We start from the raw sequence: 16,326 nt of genomic DNA on the forward strand, positions 1-16,326 counted from the left end.
CTGTACAGCTAAGGTGCTTGCTTTTCCTTGCTGCCATGAAACTCAATTTAAATTGTTTAGTTTTGAACAGCCTATTTGTAGCTTAGTTTTACCTTGCTATACTGGGCACGAACAGCATATATATAGTGTATCTTGTAGCTTAGTTTTTATTTGCTAATTCCATGAATATGATTAGCTTTAAGTTTAATATTTTAACCTTGGATTTTTCCATGAGTTCCGAACAGGAACAACCTCGGTTTCTTTTAGCATACAGTTTGTACTTTACTTGCTAACTCCATGAACATGACTAGCTTTAAGTTGATATTTTTTTTTTAGCCTTTGTTATTTAAGCATGCAACCATGTATTTTAATGGAATGATTATGGGCTCTATTAAACTGTTTAGAGGTTATGAGTAGCTATAAGAAAGAGAGACCAAGGTCTTAATAGGATCCCTAAGTTTAAGAATTGGGATCAGTAGCACGCCAAGTGCTCAAAGAAATGTCAAGACATTTTATTGTAAGAATATTAAAAAGATAACAAGTATTTTATTTTTAAGAGGCTAGTACCCGACTTCCAAGGTTGTCGTTAAACAAATTCAGATGACCAATTCCAAAGTCTTGGCCCTGTTACGACCAAGGTCTTTACCCTTGTAGGACTGGTGACTAGCTACCACAGTCTTTATCAGAGAGCGCGCATTGGTACTAAGCCTGGGCCCAAGAGAAGTTGATTATTATTTTAAAGTTATAAAGTATAAGTTTTAAAACAAATTAAATAAGCTCCATTTATGCTTAGAGTCAGAAAATTTAGCTTCTTTTAATTCGAAGCATGCAACATTAGTTTTATTTGTTTCCTGATTAATTATTTAGCATGATTAGCTTTATCTTCCAGCATGCAGTTTTATTCTTGTATAGCATGTTTAGCTATTAGAATTACATGAGTAGATTCCTTAGCTTTTCTTTGCTTTTAGATTAACATGAGCATCTATGTTTATGCTTTATTTTCTTTTAGAGCATACAGTTTCTAGTTTCTTTTTTGTATACATGCATATCCGTGTTTTTGTGAGTTAGATAGCGCTTACTAAGCAAATTTTACTTATAGATTGCATTTCCTCTTACTGCAGATAAAGGAAAGGAAAAGATTTAGCAAGGAAGGCGACAAGGTGGTGTGGATGGTGTGTGATGCCAGGACTGTGGGAGAGATCTGGGGAATTGAGTCGTACTTTATGCTTTATGTCAATTGAGATTGTTAAAGAGTTGTTTCTTTTTTTTTTTTTTGATGTTGCTAATTGAGTCTATTCCGCATTGTTTGTTTGGTTGTTTCCACTGTTGGAGCTTTATTCATTTACTATTGCTAGAATAGTTTTTTTTTAAAGTTGTTGTGTCTTATTACTGCGTGGTTGTGAAGTATATATACCAGCCGCATGTGGCTGATGGTTTATTATTTGCATGTATTGATGAATTTGGTCACCGGTACAGGGGAGACTCTGCCGAAATTTTTTGGTAAGGACTCCTCGTGGTTTCGATCATACCGGTTAAGTAGAGTTAGTAGTTAAGTAACGGTCATCCTTAGAGAGTAGTATAGTAGTGGTAGTAAGAAGGGTGGTCGTTACAGTTGGTATCAGAGCAGTCCTCATTCTCCAGCATCACACATCAGCACCAGCCTTGCCGTCTTCAAGTAAGAAAGTATTTAAGTTTTCCTTTTATGCTTTTTTTATTATTTGCTGTATAGAGTATTTGCTTATATGCGCTTTAGTAAGATAGAAGTTTTGTTTCTCTTTTATCTATATACCTAAGTTTGTTTAGAAAGGATAGATAATATATCAAGTCTTTCTTTTTCTCTGCATAACTAGATGTTAAGAAGAGGACACCCCCGTACCGCTCGTACTGAGGACCGAGCACAGGGGAACGAGGAGCCTAGAGCAGCTGAACCAAATCTTTTTGAAGTTGTTGCTCAACTCCAAAGACAAGTAGCAGAGCAGCAACAAGTGATCGTTAATCTGATGGCGAATCAGCAGCCAGTCCCTCCCACTCCTCCAACAATTAATGTGGAGACTCCAGTGGTGACTGAGGTTCCACCAGCCGCCCTGGAAGTCCCCACAACACCTAGAAGACAAGAAGCATATCTTGGTTCAAGACACTGGAGAGCACCATGGAGCTTCTTGACTGGCCAGAAGTCGAGAAGGTCAAGTGTGCTTCATTCTGCCTATCTGGAGATGCTCGTATGTGGTGGGAGGAGTTAAAAGCAAGAGAGCAGTCAATCAGATGAGCTGGGCTGACTTTGAAGCAGAGTTTTATGAAGAATTCTTCCGCCAGCGGATCACCAATAAACACTATGAAGAGTTTATAGAATTCAGACAAGGTGAACTGTCAGTGGAAGAAGCAGTAAAGAAGTTCAACAGGCTAGCTCGCCTTTGCCCAGAGCTAGTAAGTACAGAGAAGGAACGAGTCAGACTGATGCTCAGGATGCTGAGGCCAGTGATAGCACTTAATGTGAGTAGTGGAACTCACCAGCCATAGACTGACGAAGAGCTGGTCAGCAGAGCATTAGTTGCTGAACATTATCTGGACAGCATCAGGGTACAACGAGCGCAGCATAAGCCAGTCAAGATCGAAGACAAGACAGCTGGGAGTCAGAAGCCTCAGGCAAATAAGCAGCACTGGAAGGGCAAAGATAACAAAAGAAAGCAGTGAAACTCAGGAGGTAACCAGAAAGGAGGACCAGCAAATAAGCAGATCAAGTTCCCTCCCTGTCCTAAATATGGGAGAACATATCCAGGAGCCTATCTTTTGGGTAAGACTGGATGTTATTCATGTGGGCAGGAAGGACACATGGCTAAAGAATGTCCTAACAAGTTCAAAGCACCTCAGCCACAACCAATACAATATGGAGGCAAACCTCAGTTACATTATATGCCTGCAACTCTGGAAGGACCTCCCCACCAGTTCCAGCCAGTGCCAGAGTATTCTTCCTCACTAAAGAAGAAGCTGCTAATGCCTCCACGGTTGTAACAGGTCAAGTAGTTATTTTTCAGCATTTAGCTACTGCACTATTTGATACTGGGGCGACCCATTCTTTTGTATCAGTACCCTTTGCCAAAGAATTACAGTACCTATAGAAAGCATGAACCCAAGTTCTGATGACCTTCTGGGAAGTCATGGAATCCAATCTGGCTTGGTACTAATTTTAGTGAGCTATATGTAGATCCGTAGTCCTCACCATGCAGCTTCGATATCATTTGGGTATGGATTTCCTCAGAAGTATAGTGCTTCAAAGGACTGCCACGGAAGGAAAGTGATCTTTAGCCATAAGGTGAACCATCCTTTGAGTTCACGAGGGTGCCAAGAGGAAAACCCAAAAATTTCTTTCTTCCCTCACAGCTCAATAGTGCTGGTTTTCTTGCATTCATTGTGATTACAGAAGAACAAGAAAGACCCAAGCAGGAAGATGTTCGGGTAGTTTGCGAGTATCCAGAAGTATTTCCAGAAGAGCTACCTGGACTACCTCCCAACAGAGAAGTGGAGTTTGAGATTGAATTAGTTCCTGGTACCGGTCCAATTTCAAAATCTCCATACCGCATGTCTCCAGTAGAGCTGAAAGAGTTACAGGAACAACTTCAGGAGCTGCTTGACAAAGGCTTCATCCGCCCTGGTCATTCACTATGGGGAGCTCCAGTGTTGTTCGTCAAGAAGGAAGGATCTATGCGGATGTGTATAGATTATAGGGCTCTGAATCAGGTGACAATCAAGAACAAATACCCACTGCCCAGAATCGATGACTTATTTGATCAATTGAAAGGGGCAACAGTGTTCTCCAAGATAGACCTGCGCTCTGGGTAACATCAGTTGAAAGTGAAGGAAAGTGGCATACCCAGAACAGCTTTTAGGACCAGATACGGACACTATGAGTTCGTAGTCATGCCTTTTGGTGTGACTAATGCACCTGCAGTTTTTATGGACTTGATGAACATAGTGTTCAGAGATTACCTTGACAAATTTGTCATCGTGTTCATCGACGATATTCTAGTCTATTCCAGAACCCCAGAGGAGCATGACACACACTTGAGGATAGTATTGCAGACCCTTCAGCAAAAACAGCTGTTTGCTAAGTTCTCAAAGTGCGAGTTCTGGTTAGAGCAGGTGGCGTTTCTAGGCCACATTATTTCTAGAGAAGGCATCTAAGTGGATCCAGCCAAAATAGAAGCGGTCAACAACTGGAGTAGACCCAAGAACGCCAGGGAGATCAAAAGCTTCCTTGGTTTAGCCGGATACTACAGAAAATTTATGGAGGACTTTTCCAGGATAGCCTCCCCACTGACAACCCTCACTAGGAAGAACAAGAAGTTTGAATGGTCAGACAAATGTGAGTAGAGTTTCCAAGAGCTAAAGAAGAGACTGACTAGTGTTCCCATTCTGACAGTCCCAGAAAGTGACAAGAGTTTTGAAATCTACAGTGATGTTTCCAAGATGGGCCTAGGAGCTATACTCATGCAAGAAGGAAAAGTTATAGCTTATGCTTCCAGGCAACTCAAAGATTATGAAAAGAACTACCCCACTCATGATCTTGAGCTGGCAGCTGTGGTCTTTGCACTAAAACTCTGGCGACATTATTTGTATGGCGTTCAGTGCAGAATCTTCACAGACCATCAGAGTCTTAAGTACTTCTTCACTCAGAATGACTTAAACATGAGACAGCGTAGGTGGCTAAAGTTGGTCAAAGACTATAACTGTGAAATCCTCTACCACCCAGACAAAGCTAATAAAGTGGCAGATGCACTAAGCAGAAAATCTAGTGCATCCATGATGTCTTTGTCATCATTAGCCCTACCACTGCAGAAGGAACTGTTAGATTTCGGAGTCGAAATTGTTGAAAGGCAACTCTCTGCATTGACCTTAGAGTCAACCCTACTTGAGGATATACAGAGAAAGCAAAGTGAAGATCCAGATATCCAGAAGATCAGGTAAGGGATACAGAAAGAAGAAAATTCGGAGTTTCGAGTATCAGACAGTGGAATTCTTTATCAGGGGAGCCGCCTTTGTGTCCCCAATAATGAAGAGCTGAGAAATAAAATTTTAGAAGAAGCTCATAGTACACCATACTCCATGCATCCTGGTTCTACCAAGATGTACCAAGATGTGAAACAGAGGTTCTGGTGGTTTAGACTCAAAAGAGATGTTGCTAAATATGTCAGTACCTGCCTGACATGTCAGAGGGTCAAAGCAGAACACCAGAGACCAGGAGGAGTTCTACAGCCTCTCTCAATACCAGAGTGGAAGTGGGAAGACATATCCATGGACTTCATAACAGGTCTCCCAAGAACCACAAATGGATATGATGCGATATGGGTGATAGTGGACAGATTGACAAAATCTGCTCATTTTCTAGCCATCAAGATGTCCCACTCTATAGAGCAGTTGGCACAGTTATATGTTAAGGAGGTGATCAGACTTCACGGAGTTCCTAAATCTATTGTTTCTGATAGAGATGGGTACTTCACCTCTCACTTTTGGGAGTGTGTTCAGACTGCACTAGGCACCAAACTCAAGTTCAGGACACCCTTCCATCCTCAGACTGATGGACAGACAGAGCGAGTAAATCAAATTCTAGAAGATATGTTCAGAGCTTGTGCACTAGATTTCAATGGAAGTTGGTGCAAGTATCTATGCTTAGCTGAATTTGCCTACAACAATAGCTATCAGGCCACCATCAAGATGACACCTTATGAGGCGTTATATGGTAGGAAGTGCAGATCACCCATTTGCTGGCAAGAAGCAGGTGAAAGAAAAGAAATGGAAGTGGAACTGGACATTCAGACAGAACTGATAGATGAGACTACTCAGGCTATTCAAAAGATCAGACAGAGAATTGAGACTGCCCAGAGTAGACAGAAGAGTTATGCTGACACACGCCGTAGGCCACTTGAATTCCAAGTAGGGGATTCAGTCTTTCTCAAGGTTGCTCCGATGAAAGGAGTGATGAGATTTGGCAAGAAGGGCAAATTAAGTCCTCGCTACGTAGGACCTTACCTGATCACAGAAAGGATTGAGAAAGTAGCTTACAAGCTGGACTTACCACAGGACATGTCAGCAATACATAATGTATTTCATGTCTCTATACTGAAGAAGTGTATTCACGACCCTAGCCAAGTGATTCAGCCTCAGTCAGTGTAGATCCAAGAGGATCTTAACTACGAGAGCAGACCTACACAGATAGTGGACAGAGCAGTCAAGAGACTAAGAAACAAAGAAGTGCCACTAGTAAAGGTCATCTGGCAAAACCAGAAGCACGAGGAAGTCACTTGGGAGCGTGAGGACAGTATGAGACAAAAATATCCAGAGTTATTCTAAGTTCGAGGATGAACTTTTTATAAGGTATGGGGAATTGTAACAACCCAAATTTCCTCATTTTGAGTCCTAAAAGTAATTTAAAAATATTTTAAAATGCTATAGAAATATTCTAGGGATTTTTAGAAATTTTTAGAGTATTTTTATGTAATTTTTTGAGGTCGTTTGGTATTTTTACTAAACGAAAGAAGTTTTGACAAAAAAACGTCCAAGCCGAGATTCGAAACGTGGACCTCGGGATAAGTAGAGGTTCGTTTAACCAACAGACCAACCGCGGGTTTTTAGTGAAACCCGAACCAAATAGTATTTAAGTTATAATTAAAACCGAAATAACCCTAGGTTATAAAAAGAGGTTAAGTTAAGAAAGGAATTAATTTCTCTCGATCCCTCTCCACCTCCCTCGCTGCGACAGCGACTTTTCTCTCTCGGGCAGAAACGCAGGAAGGTTAGGGCTTTGTTTTCCGGCGGCCGGCCAAAGTTCTCCGAGGGATTTTCTCCACTTCTCGTCGAGGAGAAGCTGTGAGCACGAAGAAGAGCCGGAATTTGAGCTGCCCGAACCCAAGAACCTTCCGTTCTTCTCGGTTTGAATCCAAGAACACGCTGTAAGTAGCTTCTCACCTACGGTAGGAGTGGTTTTCGGATTTCGCTTCTCCTTGTTTTTGAATCGTGTAGTAAAGGTTGTTGTTTTGAAGCTTGTTGCTGTGAATTGAGTTTTCGGATGTTTGTGTTCTTGATTTCTGAAGCATGTGGAAGATTAGTGGTTTTGTGCTTTCTGCCATGAGCCTCCAGGTATGAAGGAAGATGAAGGGTATAGATTAAGCATATGGTTTAGTTTCGGGTTGTTATGCATTTTTTTTCTATGAAATGATTGCTCTGTGCAAACCTTAAAATCCGGGTGGTTGTGGGATGGTTGAGTGCGGCTGAATTCGGTTGGAGGTTAAGAGTTGTTTTGGGATTCTATTTGCTTGTTTTTTTTCCGGCCACAGTCTGCTCAAGTAGACGTAACCCCTTTAGTTTCACGGTATGCTCAAGTAGTAGTAATCCTTTGATTTTCCCAGTATGCTTAGCTCGATTCCCACTGCATGCCCTAGTAGTTGTATTTGATTTACTTTCACAGCTTGATCTCCACAGCATGCTTGCTTTGATTTCTTCCTTTTGATGTCGGTTTTAGCATCCCAGCTGTAGCATCTCATTGTTACTGATATATATGTAATAAGTATTCTGAATTTTCAGTTTAGATCCACACATCTCAGTTATAGCATCCTATTGTTACTGTAATTGGCCTGGTAAAGGTGGTTTAAATATGGAGCATGAAATGGGTTAATTCGGAACATGCAGTTGGTTGCATTGGGTAGTACCTTAGTTTAGACTTCTTTATTTTCCTTGTTTCGGATTCTCTGTACAGCTAGGGTGCTTGCTTTTCCTTGCTACCATGAAACTCAATTTAAATTGTTTAGTTTTGAACAACCTATTTGTAGCTTAGTTTTACCTGGCTATACTGGGCACGAACAACATATATATAGTGTATCTTGCAACTTAGTTTTTATTTGCTAATTCCATGAATATGATTAGCTTTAAGTTTAATATTTTAACCTTGGATTTTTCCATGAGTTCCGAACAAGAACAACCTCTGTTTCTTTTAGCATACAATTTGTACTTTACTTGCTAACTCAATGAACGTGACTAGCTTTAAGTTGGTTTTTTTTTTTTTTTAGCCTCTGTTATTTAAGCATGCAGCCATGTATTTTAATGGAATGATTATGTGTTCTATTAAACTGTTTAGAGGTTATGAGTAGCTATAAGAAAGAGAGACCAAGGTCTTAATAGGATCCCTAAGTTTAAGAATTAGGATCAGTAGCACGCCAAGTGCTCAAAGAAATGCCAGGGCATTTTATTGTAAGAATATTAAAAAAATTACAAGTATTTTATTTTTAAGAGGCTAGTACCCGACTTCCAAGGTTGTCGTTAAACAAATCCAGGTGACCAATTCCAAGGTCTTGGCCCTGGTAAGACCAAAGTCTTTACCCTTGTAGGACTGGTGACTAGCTACCACAGTCTCTATCAGGGAGTACGCATTGGTACTAAGCTTGGGCCCAAGAGAAGTTGATTATTATTTTAAAGTAATAAAGTATAAGTTTTGAAACAAATGAAATAAGCTCCATTTATGCTTAGAGTCATAAAGTTTAGCTTCTTTTAATTCGAAGCATGCAACATTAGTTTTATTTGTTTCCTGATTAGTTATTTAGCATGATTAGCTTTATCTTCCAGCATGCAGTTTTATTCTTGTATAGCATGTTTAGCTATTAGAATTACATGAGTAGATTCCTTAGCTTTTCTTTGCTTTTAGATTAACATGAGCAGCTATGTTTATGCTTTATTTTCTTTTAGAGCATACAGTTTCTAGTTTCTTTTTGTATACATGCATATCCATGTTTTTGTGAGTTAGATAGCTCTTACTAAGCAAATTTTGCTTATAGATTGCATTTCCTTTTACTGCAGATAAAGGAAAGGAAAAGATTTAGCAAGGAAGGCGACAAGGTGGTGCGGATGGTGTGTGATGCCAGGATTGTGGGAGAGATCTGGGGAATTGAGTCGTACTTTATGTTTTATGTCAATTGAGATTGATAAAGAGTTGTTTTTTTTTTTTTTTGATGTTGCTAATTGAGTCTATTCCGCATTGTTTGTTTGGTTGTTTCCACTGTTGGAGCTTTATTCATTTACTATTGCTAGAATAGTTTATTTTTAAGTTGTTGTGTCTTATTACTGCGTGGTTGTAAAGTTTATATACCAGCCGCATGTGGCTGATGGTTTATTATTTGCATGTATTGATGAATTTGGTCACCGGTACAGGGGAGACTCTGCCGAAATTTTTCGGTAAGAACTCCTCGTGGTTTCGATCATACCGGTTAAGTAGAGTTAGTAGTTAAGTAATGGTCATCCTTAGAGAGTAGTATAATAGTGGTAGTAAGAAGGGTGGTCGTTACAACATATATCCAATCGATTTCTGATTTAATATATATCGTAAAAGATAATAATATTGAACAGTATATTTAAGGATAATTATGTCATTTTATAGGAGGTTAGTGTGATGGTATCTTTTGATTAAAAAAATCAAAAGGGCACTCCTATTATGACTTTAAAAATAGGGACATTTTTTCAATTTTTTCCCTAAATGTTAAACACATTTCTATTTCTAGTACGGGATTAATTAAGTTTTTATATTATGTTTTTGAAAGTCTCCATAGCCTTGGACATTCAATAAAACCTATTATTGTCATATTAAAGATTGGATAGAAATAAATAATCCTTAGATTACTATTCATATCTACTTTGATTAAACTAATAATGGCTTTGTCATTATCTGAAAACTTTGAGTCATATAGAATTAAAAAGACTTTAGCTCCTGTACTCTTTCTTGTAAGTCCACGAAGGCTAAACACAAATAGACCTAAATGAATATAATTATGTTTACGTTGTAACAATGTTCTTGCTAATTCTTCGGTCATGAGGGTGAAGCGTTTCTCTCCATCAAGTAGATGAAGAGGTTGTGTTTTGTGATATCTATATAGTGTTGTTGAAAAGGATAAAAGTCCTTGATTATATAAACTTCTTGGTTTAAGTGAGTTTAATTGTTCATTAAAAAAGTCATTAGATTTTGTTCAATATCGATAAGTTCTTCTAATTGATAAGTAGCTAACGTATTTCGTCTTTTGGTGAGAGAAGGATTCCAAAGGGTTCTTTCTGGTTGTCTTAATGTGTGTAATGTTCCTGCAAATTAATGGATTTATTAGTTTGTTCGTCAGAGTAGGTTAGAAATTTATAAGTACTAGGTAGTTGTCTTGGAACTATTTTTCAAGAGAAACTTTATAAGATTTTTATTTAGATTTCCTAAGGCTTCTTTTAGATATGTTGATAACTTCCTATTTTTATTAATTGATTTTCTAAGATAGTTAGACAATAATGTCAAGAAGTAAGCAATGTTAGTATAGTATTATTCTATTGTACTAATATGTGGTCTTCTTGACCAATTAGTTCAGAATTACAATAGCTAAATTGTTGTGAGAATTTAAGAGTGTCTTTGTAATGAGTATTTTTATATTGTACTTTATTCATTTAAATTTTATTTCTTCTAATAATTTATAAATCTATTTTAGTTGTTTGTTTGTTTGTTGTACTAATTTTGTTTTTGCGATATTAGGGAGAAGGTTACTAGATTGGCTTAACTTAGTACTTAAAGTATCTTGGGAATGTTTTAGAAAATCCAAGTTTTGGCTTAGGACATTTAAGAGTTGTTTCTGTTTTTCTTATATGTTAAGTGGGTATTCCAATAGTTTACTAGTTTGTTGGTGTTGTTGTTGGATCGTAGAAGTCGTTAGAGGGGGAGGGGGGGGGGTAGCGATCGAAAATTCATTATCGAAATAGAGTAAGCAGCGAAAAGGAAAGACAAAACACAACGCTAACACGAACCAATTTTACTTGGTTCGAAGCCTTCGTCGACTCCTACTCCAAGGCCCGCACTCGTCGTGTGTTTTCGTTGAGCAATTCACTAGCAGTTCGAAATGTGTTTACAAATAAAAGTACAAGAACTCGTTTAAAAGAAAAAATATACCGACAATAATTAAAAATAACTTGAGTTGCAAGTTGTCGGAGAAGTGTCGTCGCGTCGCAGGAGCATAACACAATAGAGCAGTCGTAGAAAGCAGTGTTGTAAGAAGCTCTAGTGGAGACCTCCTTTTATAGAAGTGCTTCGGGCGCCTAGATCCCTTCCGGGTGCACCGGACCGTGACGTAGGTCCGGCCAATCAGCGCACTCCATATTTGCGACGGGATAACTTTTGCCTCCCAAGCGCCCGGACCAACTCCAGGTGCCCGGATGGGATCCGGGCGCTCGGACCACTATTTTCCAAAAATTTCTTTTTCTGCAAGAAAATGTTAGTCCGAGGCAAAATAAAAGTTATATTACCCTACAAAACAAAGCGTTAGCTCAATCACAGTCAAGAATAGTTAGAGTAATTAGATTCTATCTTCTCAAGACCAGAATCTAGTCACGATCTCAACTTAGACTTCCGAAATGGATTTAAGTTGGATCGACGCATAAGTTCCCTACCTGGGAACGTGTCCTCACCAAGTCACTCCCCTCCAATGCCTTACCTTAACATACCTGCCAGACATCCGGTCAGCCTGTCGATCTGTTTGGACTTCGTGCCAGCTATCCAGTCAGCTTGTCGACCTGTCTGGACTTCGAGCCAACTGTCCTGTCGGCCTGTCGACCTAGTTGAACTTCCCTGCAATACTAAATTAGCACAATAGATATATGGTAAGGTAAAATATAATTCAAGTATAACCTAGGGTTATCTTCCCCTAGGGTTGCCTAGCTTCATGCACTAGAACTTCCATTGCCCGACTTCACTCACCAGGACTTCCTCCACCTAGCTTCACTCGCTAGGACCCGACTTCACTCACCAAGACTTCCTGTTGGACCCCGTGATTGTTTTGATGTGATCAACCAAGTTATGTTAGGTCATGTTTGTTATTTTATCCCTGTGTCTGAGTGTGTAGGAACTTAGGAGCATAAGAAGTCGAGCGGAAGACGTAGCTAGCGAGAAGGATGACACGGGAAGGGAGTCGACGGGCTCGGTGCGTCTGAAGGACGAAAGAGCTGCGGAAGAGTACTCCGATGGACGAGAAGAACATGTGTGATGTTCGAGGGACGAGAAGCCAGGATGGAAGTCTGCTCAAGGAGAAGGCCGGAAATTGGGTTCGGGTGAGCCCTATTTCGGTTGGTTGAAATCACCCAAGCGATCGGAGCTTCAGAAGAAGAAGAAAAAGAGAAGCTGGAAGCTATTTATACCATGCAGGTTGAAGGCGCCCTCAACAGCATTGAGGGTGCCCTTCAACATTGAAGGCACCCTCAACAGCATTGAGGGCGCCCTCAACATTGAAGGCACCCTCAACAACATTGAGGGCGCCTTCAACATTGAAGGCACCCTCAATGCCATTGAAGGCGCCTTCGACCCAGTCTTCATGACTGTTTCGCAGATTGGATAAAGTTTTATCCATACCTTTGTTGGAGGTGCCCTCAACCTCGTTGGAGGCGCCCTCAACTCTCGAGATAGGATTTCTAGGAGCTATATAAAGGCTCCTGGAGGTAGGAAATTATTCATTCAACTTAGTATTCAATTCCTAGCAACTTGTAAGAGCTTTTAGTATGTAAAAGGCTTCTCCACCTTCAGAGAATGAGACTTTTCTAGTACGCTTTCCAACCGCCTTGGATTAACAACCTTCTTGGTTGTAACCAAGTCCAAATCGCTGAGTTTTCTTTCTTTTTTGTTATTCTGCTTTATTTTATTTTCTTATTATTATTGTTGCTATTATTTTAGAGTTGAAAGTTTGAGGAGGATACTTTTTGTTTGCAGGCAATTCACCCCTCCCGTCTTGTCGGCCACGCTACACCAACAAGTGGTATTAGAGCAAGACTGCCTCAGAAGGACTAACCACCGTCTGCAGCAACAAAGATCAAGACGATGGTTGGAACAAGTATTCATCCCCTGAAATTCGATGGAGACTTCGCTATGTGGAGACGATGAATGGAGGTATTTTTTAAAATGGATTTTGATATTCTTATAACTATGAAATATGGGTTTACAACTCCAAAAGACAAAGAAGAATACCAATGGACGAAGAAGGAGCAAGCCGATTTCGTGGCCAACGAAAAAGTAGAGTTCCATCTGCTCAGCGTGCTGTCACCCCAGGAGGTAAGTCAGATCGGAAACTACGAATCCGCCAAAGACCTCTGGGAAAATTCCTGGAGCTCCACGAAGGCACCTCATAAGCGAAATTAGCAAAGCGCGCTATCCTCCTGACTCAGCTGACAAATCTCTAGATGAACAACGGTGAAAAGGTAGCGCAACTCCAAGCAAGAATTAAGGAGCTGATAACTCAACTGACCAACCTCGGAGAATCGGTAACAAACCGAGATTATATCCGGTATGCGCTTAACACCTTCCCAAGAACTCCAGAGTGGACACCCTTAGTAGATGCTTACTACATCTCTAAGGACTTTGAGATAAGTACTTTAGAAAATTTATTTTCTACCTTCAAACTTCATGAGTCTCGAATTGCAGAGCCGAAACAAATAGAGAAATTAGATCTCAATGTTGCCCTACAAGCCAAGATGGACGGTCCCGACTCCGAAGCGTCGATCGATGAAACTAAAGCGGCACTATTGGTAAGAAAATTAAATAAGTTTATTAAAACTAATAAATTTAGAACGCAATCGAGAAAGCATCAACACAACAGAAGGACGGTCCGATGCTACAACTGCAACGAGGAAAGACACATCAAGGAACACTGCCCAAAACTAAAGAAAAGGGATAAGGAGAAGTCTCAAAAGCTGACGTTCTCGAAACGCAAGAGTCTGAAGGCTACATGGGATGAATCGTCATCCTTGAAATCATAAGTTGAAGCATTCTCAGGAGTAGCACTAATGGTCAACCATCAAATCTTTGAAGAAATCAGCTCGGAGATAAGCATAGATGAAAGGGGGGGATCATCAGAAGAAGAAAGCTGCGATGAAAGGGGAACATCAGAAATAGAGGTAAGTAAGGTACATTCTCTAACTCCTAAGTAGTCCTTTCAGTTTATTAAAGTGTCCACTAAAGATTTAGTTAAATTAGAAAAGGAAAACAACGAGTTAAAATTAAACTTAGTTAAACCATGTCCTCTTGAGATGTACGATGATCTTAAATCAGAAAATGAAAAATTAAAAATTAAAATTAAAAAATTGAAAAATGATGCATGCTTAAATAAATTTTCAAAATCAAAACTTAGAATTTATGGAAAGTTGAATTGGTATATTAGAAAATATCAAGGACAACTTAGAAAAGTTCCCAAAAGTTATGTACCCCCTAAGTTTTTTATTAATCCAATAGGAAGGAACCTATACTGGATTCCAAAACCTTTCTAGATTAAATTTTTCTAAGTTAACGCTTTCAGCAAGAAAAATTAAACAGTTAATTTCTTTTGAGACTTTGTCTAAGAAAGTGGTTGTTGCTCCAATAACCAAGAAGGCCTAGTACCTCACCACTATCTGAAAGCCAAAATATTGAAATAAAATATTTAATTAACTTACTGATAAAACATGAAAATAGAAATTAGAAAATGCTTTAAATAATTTTTTGAAATTTCTCAAAAAAAAAATCTAAAAATTGCCTAAGTTAGAATCTTTCTTTTTCTTAGAAAATTTTCCTGCTTAAAATTTTTCTAATATTTGTGTTTGCAAAAACTTAAGAAAATTGTTTTTAAATTGATTTTAAAACTTGAATAACTGTTACTTTGAAATTTTTACTTGAAAATTATTACCTCATTTTTTGATGTGATCAAAGGAGGAGAGATATGTACAAGTTTAGGGGGAGTTTTAGGGGAGTTAATATTTTTTAAAAAAAATAATTACTAAGTGTTGCAAATTCTTTTATTGCAACCTTTTTGCTTAAAATGTTAGTTTTAAATTACTTGTCTATTTTTTTCCCTAACTTGAACTTGGGTTGATGCACATCAAAAAGGGGGAGATTGTTGGACTCCGTGGTTGTTTTGATGTGATCAACCAAGTTAGGTTAGGTCATGTTTGTTATTTGATCCCTGTGTCTAAGTGTGCAGGAACTTAGGAGCGCATGAATTCGAGCGAAAGACGCATCTAGCAAGAAGGACGACACGGGAAGGGAGCCGTCGGGCTCGGTACATCCGAAGGACGAAAGAGCTGCGGAAGAGTGCTCCGGTGGATGAGAAGAACGTGCGCAACGTTCGAGGGACGAGAAGCCGGGACGGAAGCCTACTCGAGGAGAATGCCGGAAATTGGGTTGGGGTGAGTCCTATTTCGGTTGGCCGAAATCACCCAAGCGATCGGAGCTTCAGAAGAAGAAGAAAAAGAGAAGTTGGAAGCTATTCATACCATGCAGGTTGAAGGCATCCTCAACAGCATTAAGGGCGCCTTCAACATTGAAGGCGCCCTCAACAGCATTAAGGGCACCCTCAACATTGAAGGCGCCTCAATGCCATTAAAGGCGCCTTCGACCCAGTCTACATGATTGTTTCGCAGATTGGATAAAGTTTTATCCATACCTTTGCTGGAGGCGCCCTCAACTTCGTTGGAGGCACCCTCAACACTCGAGATAAGATTTTCAGGAGCTATATAAAGGCTCCTGGAGCTAGGAAATTATTCATTCAACTTAGTATTCAATTCCTAGCAACTTGTAAGAGCTTTTATTGTGTAAAAGGCTTCTCCGCCTTAAGAGAAGGAGACTTTTCTAGTACGCTTTCCAACAGCCTTGGATTAACAACCTTCTTGGTTGTAACCAAGTCAAAATCGTTGAGTCTTCTTTCTTTTATGTTATTCTGTTTTATTTTATTTTCTTGTTATTATTGTTGCTATTATTTTAGAGTTGAAAGTTTGAAGAGAGCACTTTTTGTTTGCAGGCAATTCACCCCTCCCCTCTTGCTGCCCGCGCTGCACCAACACTTCCTCCACCTAGCTTCACTCGCTAGGGCCCGACTTCACTAACCAGGACTTCCACTACCTAGCTTCACTCACTAGGGGCCCTAACTTCACTAACCAGGACTTCCACTTTGCCTAACCTCCAGTTAGGACTTCTCCTTGCTAGTCATCTAGTCCTGACTAGAATATTCTTTTCCAAATATCAAGTCCTGTTTGGATTAACCCTTGGTCAAACTAACCAGATTTAGGTATATTGTCAAACATCAAAACCCTAGAGGTCGACTGCACCAACAGTTGTAACTCAAGGGTTTTTCCTAAATTGATAAGTAAGTATGTAATAGCATTTAATTGAGGATGTGTATGATGTAGACAATGAGTATAAGTTGTCTTAAAATAACACTAATGCTGATATTGATAAGTAGTGCAAACTTTTTGGCTATGAGAAGGTAAAACTAAGGATAAGCAATCAAGTTTAGATAGGTGCTGTAAAGAAGTCATACATTATGGCCACTAAAA

The sequence above is a fragment of the Zingiber officinale genome, chromosome 7A (genome assembly GCF_018446385.1).
Source record: "Zingiber officinale cultivar Zhangliang chromosome 7A, Zo_v1.1, whole genome shotgun sequence".
NCBI lineage: Eukaryota > Viridiplantae > Streptophyta > Magnoliopsida > Zingiberales > Zingiberaceae > Zingiber > Zingiber officinale.